The sequence below is a fragment of the Natrix helvetica genome (genome assembly GCF_964273705.1).
Source record: "Natrix helvetica genome assembly, chromosome: 1".
Classification (NCBI taxonomy): Eukaryota; Metazoa; Chordata; class Lepidosauria; order Squamata; family Natricidae; genus Natrix; species Natrix helvetica.
Window position 1 is genome coordinate 160,165,446 of NC_138548.1, and position 14,154 is coordinate 160,179,599.

The 14,154-nt window shown below is 45.6% G+C and overlaps 1 protein-coding gene across 2 annotated transcripts in view; it reads left to right on the plus strand.

Annotated features, from left to right (window-relative positions):
- The first annotated feature begins 981 nt into the window (after positions 1–981).
- Positions 982–14,154, plus strand: part of LOC309383948 (sodium channel protein type 2 subunit alpha) — a 91,514-nt gene continuing 78,341 nt past the window's right edge. For both annotated transcript variants that reach the window (XM_081937035.1, XM_081937036.1), the window contains exon 1: positions 982–1,094. The gene's annotated coding sequence lies outside the window, so the exon portion shown is untranslated. The remainder of the gene's footprint in view (positions 1,095–14,154) is intronic.

Here is a 14,154-nt window from a genome sequence, read left to right on the forward strand (position 1 = left end):
ACATATGCACTGGGGACAAAATGGGGTGCGGGGGTAGGGGACCATAGATATAAACCCATGGATGGGGAAGATATGTACTGTATGTGAATACTTTTTAAAAAAAAAATTAACACAAAGTATTTCCTTATGTTATCTACTCTGAACACTAGCAACATATTCCTCTACAAGCTATACCTAAAAGGCACATGCGAGAAAACGGGACATAAATTATATATGCCATTATACGTTCCTCAAGCAGCATTTCATATTCTGCTAAGTACCCTTGCAGATGTTATTTATTTATTTCAATTTATGTAGCTCGATATTGCAGAACCTATAAGCCAAGGTATTCTCACATCTCTCAACACAGCCATTGCGCAGGCTGTACCACACTCCTGGTTTCCCATGCAGAATGGTAAAATACATCTTGAAGGCCTTACAGAAAGGGCCAATCTGATCTCTAGAGAGTTGTTGTTCCATAAAATGGAAGACACAACAGAAATGAGTCTCTTGTTCGAGGCCCCATCACAAAACACTCCCTAGCTGAAGGGACCTGGAATATGCCAAAAGCAGTACAGGAATTTCAGTGAATTCATTGGAAGGCACCATGGTCTTCCTGCAGTTCAAATCAGAAATAGGAAATATTTTGTTGCAAGGTCCTATGGTAGAGGCGTTACATATATACAGCAGTGGTGGGTTGCTCCTGGATCGGCCTGGATCGGGCGAACTAGTAGTGCCTGTGATGGGAGGCTCCGCCCATGCATGTGTATGCGTAGAAGCATTGCTAGTGCAAGTGTGTGCACGAGCGAACCGGTAGTAAACAAAATTGAAACCCACCACTGATACACAGATATCCATTTAGGGAAAATGGTGACATGAAGTCCATCTTGTGCTCTTTTACTCAGCTGGTGAGCTCCAGAAAAGACCGGTAATCATTCTAGGATACCTGAGTACTCTTTAAGAAAATCTGCCAGTCATTTCTTGATGATGTCATTTCTTAGCAGTCAGACAGCCTGGCTATTATACTGGAAAAGCTTCTTCTGTAATGAAATATTACTAGTCAGATGATAGGTGCAGGAAAAGTAAGTTTGGCTGAGTCTGATGGAGAACTGAAGGTGAGTAAAGCAATGAGCCAGGCAACTGAAAGTCATTTAGAACTAGCACTAATGTTCATTTAGCTATTGTAAATGAACTAAGTTAACGTTGGGTATTTCAGAATCTGTAATAAGTACCTTCTCCCAGCCTCGAAATAAATCCTTCCTGGGAGCTGAACCATTAGCTGAGGCTGCTGTGCTGAGGAATGTGGAGAAGAATGGCAATTTCCAGAAAATGAGGCAGGTATTTGTGGAAAACTGCATAAGGAGAGGTGTAGAGTCATTGTGTCCATTAAAAAAAAGTGGTCAGCCTTGGCCCAAATCTTAACCATTCCTAAAGCTCTTTGCTGCATGTTAGACAAATGGCTAGTCTGGATATTATAGATCAATTTTTGTTGCACAACTACCCCGCTTTATTTGGAGAGAGACACTCCCAAACAGTTTGATATTCCTCATAAAACTTTCCCATCTCCTCTGTAAGCCTGTTTAGAATTTCACCAACATTCCTTTAAGGACGAAAAGTTCAAATTGCTGCCTGATGCCTTTTAAGTGGTGAGCTATTCATTTGAAGCACCCCACCTCTGCTTGCATATGTTTTTATTTTTCACAGAAATTAGTGCTAAATTATAGGGAAATTACTAGTGGGGAATAAATATAAATCGATTGCTAACACAGCAACCTGGAGGCCTTAGGCACAGCTGGTCTTTCCCTTCTTTTTTATTCTCCTCTTGTTTCACAGTTTGTTGACAATAGCTGAAAAAGCAAAAACTGCCTTGTCAGGAGATTCAGAAATCTGAGCTATTTTTTCATATTTTTACTTTTTAAAAAAAAAACCTATTTTCTTGGGTCATTTAGATTGGCCTTACTAAAACTATTCTCTTTTATAGAGTCACCTGACTGTAAACTCCAGAGCACTTAATGGGGTGTATTTACTGAGCAAAGATGCATAGTTTATATTGTAAATATTGTAAACTATGCAAAAACTGCTAGTTGTAGCGTACACCAGCTTTTATTAAGATACAAGAAGTAATGCAAAAAAACCACAACTATTACTGGATAGGGGGTTGCATTTGAGTGCTTTTTATTTTATGTATTTTGGCACTTTAAGGCATTTTAAGATTGACACATTAGTGAATAGCTGTATATTTTAAAAAGTGCAGGCATCCCAATGAATTATTGTCTTAATTAATATTGTAAATGGATCTGGGTGTAACATTTAAAGTACATAGAAGATTTTATTGATTTCCCATCAAAATTTAACTTCAACTACTTTTGGTTAATGGGGAAAAAACATTTGGGGTATTCAAATAATAATACTTAATGTACAGTATCATGTCAAACAGTATTTTAAATGTTGTTTTCAAGATACATTTGCCTGCCACAGCATTGATTCTTCGTTCTGTACCAGAATCCAATGAAATCCAATGAAAGCGGGTCAGGGGTGGGTTCCGGCTGCTTCTACTGCTGGTTCGCTCAGGGACACACTGTGCACATGGTTGATGTGCGCTATGCACGCCATTGATGCATGCTATGCACGCTCATGCACAATACTAAAAAACGCTTCTGTGCATGCGCAGAAGCTAAAAACAAGATGGCAACAGAACCAGTTCGGTGGCGTGGCAGGCCAAGTTACTACTTATTCAGCCAAACCAGTAGGAACTCACCTATGCCGGATACCTATTCTCACCTTGCCCCTCACTTCCCCACATCATCAGGAGAGAGGGTTTGGACAGAAGTTCCAGATTCAAACCCAGCATGAAAAGTTGCATAGTTTCTTTGGACTATTTCTGAGATACAAGGCTGCTCTTGTTCCTAATATTCACAGTCTGCATTGTTGGATTTAGTGTGTTGTTTCTGCCTCTTGGCAAATGATAATAGAATATAGGTAGTCGTCGACTTACGACCACAATTGAGCCCAAAATTTCTGTTGCTAAGCAAAACATTAGTTAAGTGAATTTTGACTCCTTTTACCACCTTTCTTGCCACAGTTGTTAAGTGAATCACTGCAGTTGTTACCGCAAGTTAATGACACAGCTGTTAAGTGAATCTGGTTTTCCCCTTGACTTGACTTGCCAGAATGTCACAAAAGGTGATCATGTGACCTGGGGTAGTGCCACTGTCATAAATATGAACCAGTTGCCAAAGGTCCAGATTTTGCTTACATGTCCGTGAGGATGGCGCAGCAGTCGTAAGTTTGAAAAATGGTTATAACTCACTTTTTTTTCAGTGCCGTTGTAACTTTGAACGGTAACTAAATGAAATGTTGTAAATCAAGGAATACCTGTGGAGAACAAAGTAAGTTCTCATTGGTAGGAATACACGACAAATTTACCCTTTGAGTTGTCATGCAGGATCAGTCATAGGATGGTGATTTATGCAAGCTGAACACTATAAGCGCTTCTAAGAAATCTCTTGTTTCCTTGGGTAGGAAAATGCCATTTCAAGGCAGCAAATATGGCAGGAAGAAGAGGGGTAGGATTTTCAGCTCTATTCCTCTGCTAAACCACTTTTGGTTCAGTCAGTCCTGCCCTCATAGCTGGAATAGATTAGAAAATAGTCAAGAAAGCCAAGATCAATGTCTGTTTTAAAATGGATTTTGAAGAGTTGAGACTGGTCGTCTTAAGGAATTCTTTGTAATAAAAAAGTAAATAAAATAGTAAAAATATATTTTGGCAATATTTATTGATTTAGCATATGGCATATCATACATGGACTAACAATATATATATATATTAATAATTCATCTAGATTAATAAAAGACAATAAAATATAAATGTTAAAAAGATCTGTGTTCAAATACCGATGTCTAGGCATCTGAAGCGCAGCATTGTTTATATATTAAAAAAATCAGACACTGGACCAGTTGATGCCCTCAGCTTACATCTAGTCAGGATGTGATCTACAGTTTGATGCGGGACCCTGCAGTCACCCTAAAGGGAGGAAACTATGCCCCTTTATATAGTGAGTCCTGGCAGAAACCGTGTGAGGTGCGATTCCTATTCAGGATTGTCCATTGTTTGTGTGATCGTTCTAAGCTTGGCGCAATTTTTGTGGGGTCATTTATATGTCTCCCTATGTCTGGGTGTTCAATGACCCATTTGACTTTCCATAGAAAGTCGATGTTAAAGTTGTCGGCAGATGTTGTGAAAGTGCCAATGGGATTTGAGTCTTCTGGCTGATAAATGAGGAAGCTCGGTGTGCATTGATAGGAGTGATTTTTCTGTATTGTCACTACTGCCTCTTGCCTTCATAAAGCCGATGGTGTTGTATGGTGCAGAACAGGAAGTCAGTAAGTTGGAGTGGTATTGTTAAGTCTGACATCTAACTTACTAGTATGGCAGCTGTTAAGCCATTCAGGGGCACAGTGTTGCAAAGTAGAGCAGCTCTAGTGCTGATGCCCTGAGGGTGGCAGCTGAGGTTCCCCATTTAGTTCCACATAATTTCTGGAGTATGTTGTTCCTTGTATTGATTTTTGCCATTTGTATCCATTTTTGTCTGGATGTATCTTATAGGAAAGAGTTTGGTCCACTGTTATTCCAAGGTACTTTGGATGGAGCTTATAGGGGAATAAGTTGTTTAAGTAGACCTTTGGGATTTCATATGCTAGTTTGCTGTTGAGGTGGAACAGGGGTGGGTTTCTGTCAGTTCTAACCGGTTCGGTAGAAGAGCTTCCACAAATCTACTGTACCGGTCAGAAGAGGTTCCACCAGTAGACCTGGAAGTCGCCTGTTCGCTCGCCCCGCCCGTTCCATTGCAGTTTGCTCGCTCCCCCGCCCGTCCGCACTAAACTAGCCTAGCATGCGGCTCATTGATTGGCTGGAGTCCAGCCAATCAGTGAGCGGGCTGCAGTCGACCAACCTGCCTCTAACACCCGCTTACAGTAAAAGCGTGGCGCCAACGGTCAACATTTCTCTTTCTCATTCCCGAGCAGCTGTCACATCACACTTGGTGATCGGGTCCTCCCTTTGCTTCGTTTTGCCTTCCAGCAGCTTGCTGCTTTCCTCAGGGAAGCAACCTTAGCACGAGGGGGAGCGGGGCCAGCGGTGGGAGGCTAGGGTACGCCAGCCAGCGGCTTGCGCGAGGGAAGGTCTTCAGGCCGCAGGCTGGCATATGCTGCGTAGCTGAAAGGGGCGCGGCAGCGGGAGACTAGCAAAAGCCACAGGCTGGCGCATGCCACATGGCTGAAAGGGCGGCGGTGGCAGTGGGAAGCTAGTGTACGCCAGTCCGTGTCCAAAAGGGGCGGGGTGGTGGCGGGAGGCTAGCGAAAGCCGTGGGCTGGCATATGCCACGTGGCCAAAAGGGGCATGGCGGTGGCGGGGGGAAGCTACTGTAGGCTGGAAGCCAAGCCCCAAAAGCCGCTTCTAGACATCTATTGCAGTTGTAAGGAGCGCACGGAGAAGAGTGCAAAGTCCAGCAGAGGCAGGAAGGTTCTCAGCACTCCCCAGGCTTCTCAGAGTGCCGAGAACCTTCCTGCCTCCGCTGGACTTCGCACTCTTCTCCACACTTCCCGGTGAGCAAGTGAGCGAAGGTGGATCAGGCTGCCTGATCCTCCATCGCTCGCTCACTCTTTCGCCCGCCCAGACCGACTCGGTGCCTTTCTGGCTACCTCTGTCTGTCTGCGTCCAGCAGCTGCGGCAATGTCATCAAGATGAAGAGCAAGAGGGAAGAGCCTGGACAGGAGAGAGCCCCGCTGCCGCTTCACCGGAGCTGAAAGTTTTTCCTTGGGGCGGCAGGTACAAAAACCTCGGGGGGAATGGGGGTGGGTGGGAGTTGAGGGTGCCTAGGGGTAGATGCGGCTTTTCCTTCTGGCTCGCTTGGGCACAGCCTCCTGGAAGTGACCGCGGGCTGCGTGGATGTGTGAATGACGAGGGTCAAGCAGAAAGTGTCGATTTCCTATCTTTAGGACACCCCCTTGGCGTTGCTTGATGGAAGCCCCTTGAGGGCTCAGAAGAAAAGATGAACTGCAACTAAAATCCTTTTCTTTTGTTTATATCCATCGCCACCTTCCCCGTTTCTCAGTTCTGGTGGCTGCGCCTTCTCCCTGTCTTCATTAACTCCTCTCTTTCTTGTTTACCTGCATGCGTGGCTTCTTTCATCAGGCTCCACAATTAGTGTGTTCATTCTTAAGCAACGTGGAAATGACCTTGGTTTTGGCTCTTTCAAAGTAGATGTATACTTTCTCTTGAGAGCAAATAACACCATTTCATCTTAATAGATGCCAGCCAGTGTGCTCACCGTAAAGACATGACAACAAAGGTTATCTTAACCTGGAGGCTTTTGTAAGAGTAGATTGAGGGGTTAGCAGAGGAGTTACCCCTCCTAATCCCTCCGATCTCCAAACATTCACAGTTAAAGTGGCTACCTCTAGAGCAGTGTTTCTCAACCTTGGCAACTTTAAGATGTACAAACTTCAACTCCCAGAATTCCTCAACCAGCCATGCTAGTTGAGGAATTCTGGGAGTTGAAGTCCCCAAGTCTTAAAGCTGTCAAGTTTGAACACCCCTGGTTTTTTTTTCTAAAGGGTTAGGGGTGCAAGGCTCTTGTAACTTGACAGCTTTAAAACTTGCGTGCTTCAAATGCCAGAGTTTCTGAGCCAACATTTTGGTTGCTAAGCAAGAGCGTTGTTAAGTGAGTTTCACCACATTTTACAAGTTGGCCACCCCCACCCGGTCACATGGCTGGCAAGCCACTCCCACCCGGTCACATGACTGCCAAGCCACTCCCACCTGGTCACATGACCACCAAGCCACTCCCACCTGGTCACATGACTGCCAAGCCACTCCCACAAAACAGGCCACACCTACAGAAGAGGTTCTAAAATTTTTTGAAACCCATCACTGAGGTGGAACCACATAGATACCATTTTGCTGGTGCTAGGAGTAAGCCTCCAGTCAATGAAGAATTTCTCCAAGATTTAAGATCTTTGGACAGGAGACTGTCTGCCACCTCCATGTGCTTTTCTTGTGCTGCTGTGGCCAAGTCATCAGCATATCCAAATTTGCATTCTCTTGTTGCCAGCATAGCTGATATGTATAAATTGAATAGTGTAGGTCAGAGGTGTCAAATTGATGGCATGCAGACCTGATGTGTCACGGGTAGGCCACGCCCACCCCAGCTCCTCGAAGGAAAAAAAAACGGATGTATCTGCTGTTACAGAGCCTTGTGGGAAGCTGTTGTTTAATTGTCTTACCTTACTTATGTTGTCCCCCATTATACAGGACTATCACTCAGCATGTTATTAATTAGTCAACAGATTTTTTTCAAGAGTTAATATGCACAGTCTGTATAACAACTGTACTTCCAAACTGCGTTGTGTGCTGCAGCTACAGCAGGTCTACAAATATGACTGTGGTTTTTAGGTTTTTGACAATACTGATCAGGCAGGATGAAGATATTATTTAATACATAGCAGTAAATATTCTTGCTGATTTGTTCTACACTGAGTCTTTGGCTGCTCTTAACAAATAATAGCTCTGTATTTCTTGCTCATCCCTAGCTGTTGTGGTTGAAAAACTTTTGCCATAACAAGTAGATATTCCAACAAACAAACACAATATCTGGATCTGATCAATTTCTGAATCATGTATAGCAGGGGAGTCAAATTAGCAACCTATGGGCAGGATGTGTCACACATAGGCCACGCCCACCCCTGGTCCACGAATGGGGAAATGTTATGAAACTTCATGTGACTGCAACGTGACGCCGAGTTTGACACCTGTGTTGAATAAGAACAGTTTCATTCTTTTCTGCATGGATCAGACCTTACTTTGAATACTGTTCTTTATTCTGAGTATCACATTTGAAAAATATTCAGACTCACATAGGTCCAGAGAGGGGCAAGAAAAATGACCTGGGAACTGGCGGCAACCTTCTGCAATAAAAGATTAAGGATGGTAGATATTTATAAAATGTTGAAAATGACTATGTGAAGATGGGGAGGATAGTAGCATTTTTCAAGTATCTGAAAGATTATTATCCTGAAGGCCATAACCTGTATTTTATTGTTCCAGAACATAATCCATGAAAATTTACAGTCAAATGATGGAACCAGCATAAATTCAAATTAGCCTTCTTTATCCAGATTGGGGAACTGGTGAACTTCTAACTATTGCTGGATAATTAGAAAGCAACCTCATTTGTGGCCATACTGAGTAGACCTCCTGGAAGATGTAATTCAGCAACATCTCCAGTCCTCATTGTTTCTCATCTTCCAAAGCATCCTTACTACTGCTGGGCTTCTACTTTCTTTGACCACTGTTCAAAAAGCAGGGCATGTGTTTGCTCATACGAAAATCCAGGCAATATTTCCTCTCTTGCTAGGAGGGAGTAGTATGCCTATGTGCAAATACATTGCTGTCCAACACTTTTAAAATTACCCATGCAGAAATAAGCATATATGAAAAGACTCAACCACAAATCCCATAGAAACACCAGTCCATACATTAATAATAACTTGGCTGTTTCTATGTAATTCTTGAAAATTGATTACCATGGACAAAAACAGCTCCGTAGCTTGGAATGCTAATTGGATACCTCAGAGAAGAAGGGCTTCGGCAGATGCAAATATTGAAGCCTCTTTTCAAGAGTGGTGTCCTTCCCCCTTTGACTGTGATCTATAAAATTCCACTTCTGATCTGCTGTGGAAGCCATCATTTGTCGCCTCACTTTATCCTTATCCTTCTTCTGCCCTTGCCGTGCTTTGTTGTCAAAGCAACAAGAAACAGAGCTATACAGAGGCACACAAGCATGCTAGTTTGTTCCCTAACCAACCAGAAGCTGAAGGAAGTGCAGATAGCAATCAATAAGCTGTTTTGTACACTGGTATGCTCCAGAGGCATGTTGTGGCATCACATCTACTTCCTGGATCTAACAGTGATGACTTCAAGATGAACTTCAGGCTCCATGCTGATTTTAAATCTTGCAGGTATTGCACTTCTGTAGGAAAGTGATTTTTGCCTTATAACTGAGTCTAGCCCCTGATCTATTTAATTTAAGGTGATCTATGTAGCATTCTTTCTCCAGGTCTCAGGTCTAGATTTTTCCTAGATCCAAGTGAAGATGCTAAGGATTGAATGGGGAACATTCTACAAAACTACTTGTTCAGCTATCACCGTTTTGCTTCTGCACTTTTTTAAACCCCTGAATTAGGAAGTATGGCATTGATATCAATACTAAATGTGTGAATGTTTCTTTAATGTATAAATTAGAAGCAAAGGGGACCAATCTAATCTGCCACCTTGACATGGTGGTATTTTGCCCTTGTTGTGATCTATTTACAGATCAGTCTTTTTGGCCAGACCCATTATTTGTATTCAGAAAAGAAGGTATATATATATATACTCTCTGCCCTCAATTCCAATAGCAGGGTGTAGTGTCTTCAATCTTGATCAGAAACCTAGCAGGATGTAAGGTATTAAAGTCTTCCTCTCCCAAAGTCTGTAAATCCTTTTGAACTTGCCATTTACTTTAAAAAAAAGCTATTTACCCATTGCTATATGTACAAAACAGGCTGCATCCAGTTTTGTAACATACATTTCTCCAGTCTAGAGACATACCATATTATGAACTGCTTCATAATAACTTACTGGTCCAAAATCCTACTTAATTCCCATGTAGAGGGGGGGGGGGGGGATCCAGTATCAAGAAAATAGCATATATACAACAGGAAATAAATAAAGGAACATAACAGTGTTGCTGGATTATTCCAAAGCATCATTCTCATTCTCACTCTAGAAAACCCCCAAAGTATGCTCATGTTTCTCATCCTCTGGAATTCCGAGCCGTATCATCTGTGATCTTGAAAAATTAGTATGCCTAACTATTCATGTTATAATCTTAATGCTCTTCAGGAGACATCTTTTAGAAAGCTATGCAAAGTACTTTCATTAGGAAGCACTAAAATTTATCTCTTCCCCCTAATTCTTTACAGTTGAGTCTACAATTTTGATCTTACAGCAAAATTAAAAAAAAATGTTTTCCAACCCCAATGAGAAAAAAGGTTGTAAGTTTGCACATTTCTGTGTTTTATATCCTAGTAGCACCCGTATGGCTGTAAGAAATAAAACTGAGTTGCTTGCATTGCAACATGATCCTACAACAAAACACAACTTTATTGTAGAAAAGTTAATACATTTCTGATCTAAAATAATAAATGGAGCTCCTATCATTATGCTCCCAGCTGGCTAGCTAGCTTTTGGCTCTTTATTAAATATTTTATCCATGTTAATAAGTGCTATGTACTCCATCACTAGTTAGCTGCAAGTGGTCACTTTGGGAGGTCTTGGGCTGGTTCTTGAATTGAAAGTCTGTTTACAAGTGCACTCTGCAATGGAAGTAACAAGGATCACTCTGAATTGAACTAGTTAAGTTTTATCTCCTATTCATCTGAGTTACAAAGCTATCAAAGTTGTTCACTATCATGATAAGCTTGAGAAGCAAGTTTGACCATTTGACTGCTTGAATTTGTCCTTTGCCGGTAGAAACCCAGGGGTGGGTTTCTACCGGCATTCCTGCCGGTTTGGTGCATGCGCAATTTTGCGCCTGCACGCTCTCTTCGCTTGTGCGTGCGCAGTTGCTTTTAAATAGGTCTGTGCATGCGCAGAACATTTTAAAAGGTCAAAAAAAGCTGTCACGGTGACTGGGGAACCGGTTCGGGTGCATGGCGAGTATGCTATCCCTACCTGTTCAGCGACCCAGTTACCACTAGTAGTATCGGTTCCACCGAAGTGGTAGGAATCCATCTCTGCTGTTTCCTTAACCCTAGATTTTAATAATATGGAACAAGCAGTAAGCTTTTCATACTCCCATATTCATTAGTGAACCATTGTTAAATTAATAATTAAAAAATATTTATTATTTTAATACCCACCCTCCCCTTTTGCTTTCTTTGCTGACTCTCTTAGGTTCCTAAATATTCTAAATAACGTCATATGATCACTAAACACCGCCACTGTATTCCTTGCGTTATTAATTAACAAATGAAAAGTGAACGCCAGCTTTTTTTAGAAAATAGCACAAATTAAATAAAAGAATATATTATATTATCCATATTCTCATTTTTTGAGCCAGCCTGCCATGTGACTGAGGAGAGGTTGAAAACTCTCCTGTCATTGAACAAGTTCCAATCATCCTTTATCATCTCAAATGGTAACATATTATCTCTACCATAAAGAAGAATAATCACCAAGAATTACCTAAAAACAGACTTTTGCCTCTTGATCAGTTTGGTGTAGTGTTTAAGGTGCTATGCTAGAAAGTGGGAGACATGCCTAGTCCTGATTTAGGCATGAAAGCCACCTGGGTGATTTTGGGCTACTCTGTCTTATTTCAGTCCACCCCACCCCACAGGGTGATTATTGTGGGGTAATAGAAGGAAGGAGTATTATGTATATTTGCCAACTTGAGTTACTTATAAAGTAATAAAGGGGGGTGTTAAAATCTAACTAATTAACTAATATTTATTTCTCTGTTCATGTTTCTACTTCAAAATGTGGGCTAGTGTACTTTTGAGCAGAAGCCTTAGATTCAGTGGGGAGTTAACCCCACAGTTAATCTCCTTGCTCGAGAGGATGGTTTGGCAAGTCTTTGGAGAAGTGACAAGGTAGCCCAGTGATGGCGAACCTTTTTTGGCTCATGTGCCACAAGTGGGGGCAGCGCAGGGGGGTCGAGTGCGGGCGTGCCGCACCCATAATGCAACGCGCGACCCACCAGTGTGCATGCACGCACAACGCACGAAAAGAGCCTCCCCCGACCCCCCGGAGGCTCTCCGGAGGCTTCAGGGACTGTCCGGAGGCTTCCCTGAAGCCTTCGGAGCGCTTAAAACCACCCTCCGAGCAAACTGGAAGTGACTTCCGGGTTGCTTGGAGGGTCGTTTTAAGCGCTCCGAATGCATCACGGAAGCCTCGGACGGTCCCTGAAGCCTTCGGAGCGCTTAAAACCACTCTCCGAGCAAACCGGAAGTGACTTCCAGGTTGCTCGGAGGGTGGTTTTAAGCGCTCCGAAGGCATCAGGGAAGCCTCGGACAGTCCCTGAAGCCTTCGGAGCGCTTAAAACCACCCCAGAAGAGTGTTCTGGCACCATGGATCCATTACTTACACTTTTAGTTGCCTCTGCTGAAGAGGAGTGGGGAAAGACGAGGCTTGACACGCTGAGGAACGTCCAACACGATTTTATTCAGTATAACAGCAAGAACAAATACAGGAGAGAATCGCCCGTCCCTCTGCCTGACAGCTATTTATACGAAGAGCTGTCAGGCAGAGGAACCAATCAGGATAGCAGAACAGCCCGCCTTCAGCCATGCCGCGCCTGATTGGCTAAGGCGCGGCATGGCTGTTGCTAGCTGTCAACAGAGGGAATCCCCGGTCATATGTCGGGGAGGAAAGGAATATAACACTCCTTCCCCCCCAGCGAGGACGCATGCGCGACAGAGGAGCATGCGTAGTCGCGAAGATACGTAGGGCGGCGTCGGACACGCCCAGAACGCCTCAGAATTGGGCAGACCATCGGAGGAGGAGGTGGTGCCCGTGGGAGCTCCTCCCGGGAGGGAGTGGAGCTCCGGGCGCCATCTTGGAGGCCTATCCCAGGAGGAGGCGGAGACTCCGGAGCAGGTAGGCAGGGCCGGGGTGGCGTGGCCGCTGGCGGGCTTGAGTCAGGGAATTTTGAAATACTTGAAGGGTAGGTCTGGCCTGATTGAGGGAAGGCCAAGGCGGGGTGCAACGCTGGAACTGGTTGCCCAACGGGGGCTGGATTGATGGAGGGCTGTGGCCAGCGGAAGGCGCGGGGCCCAGTCTCGGCTGGCAGGTCTTGCGGAGCGGGCAACGGCCACGGCGGAGGGATCGGTTGCGGCGCCAACCCGAGGGCCTGCGGTTGAATGGCAGAGGCCGACCCTGCAGGGTTGTTGGTTGGATCCAGTGGAATGCGACGCCTTAACTGATCCACGTGGCGGCGCCAGTCTGCACCGTCGGCGGTCCAGACCCTGTAAGAGCAGGGGCCGGTTACAGAGGTGACGGTGGCAGGCACCCACTTCATGTCCCCCGAGAAGGCCCTTGCCCAAACCAGATCGCCCTCGAGGAACGAACGGGAAGGGGGCCCCAGGTTGCTCGGCTGAGCCTCAGAATAGGTTGGGTGCAACCTATCTAAGGTGGTCAGCAGGCGCCGGCCCATCAGCAGCTCAGCAGGGGTTTTTCCGGAAAGGGGGCACGGGGTGGAATGCTGAACCAAGAGGTATGCAGCCACTCTCGTGGGCCAGTCGCCCTTGTCCATCCGTCCAAGGGCGTCCTTGGCCGAGCGGACAGCGCGTTCCGCCCGGCCATTGCTGGCCGGATGATAGGGGGCTACCGGGGCGTGCCAGATGCCCTGGGAGGCCAGGAATTCCTGAAAGACAGTGGACGCAAACTGGGGCCCATTGTCCGACACAACGACGTCTGGCAAGCCATGGGTGGCGAACAGGCACGTTAGTGCACGGACAGTGGCCTCGGCTGTGGTGGAGGTCATGAGGATGAGCTCCACCCAGCGCGAGTAAGCGTCCACCACGACCAGGAAGACCTGGCCTCGGAAAGGCCCAGCGAAATCCAGGTGGAGGCGTGACCATGGGCTGCGAGGAATCTCCCACTCCCGCGGCGGGGCCGCCGGAGGCGCTGGACGGGAGACTTGGCAGGTCGAGCACCTGGCAACCCAGGTAGCAATCTCGTCGTCCAGACGGGGCCACCAAACATAGCTGCGCGCAAGCGCCTTCATGCACGCTATGCCTGGGTGGCCCTCATGGAGGCGAGACAGCACCTGTTCGCGCAGGGTGGGTGGAATGACCACCCTGTCCCCCCACAGGAGGCACCCACTGTGGAGAGACAGCTCTAGCTGCCTGGCCTTGTAGGGGCAGTAGTCGTTGGACACCAGCCCCCCAGGCCATCCTCGCAGGACCCAAGCCATCACCTGGGAGAGGGTGGGGTCGGCCTGGGACGCTGCAGCCACATCGCTCGCAGAGAGCGGCAAGGCCAGATCCGCAATGGCCAAAACAGACAGGCAAGGCACTGTCTGTGGGTTGGAGATGGGCAAGGGGCAGCGGCTGAGGGCATCAGCGTGCCCC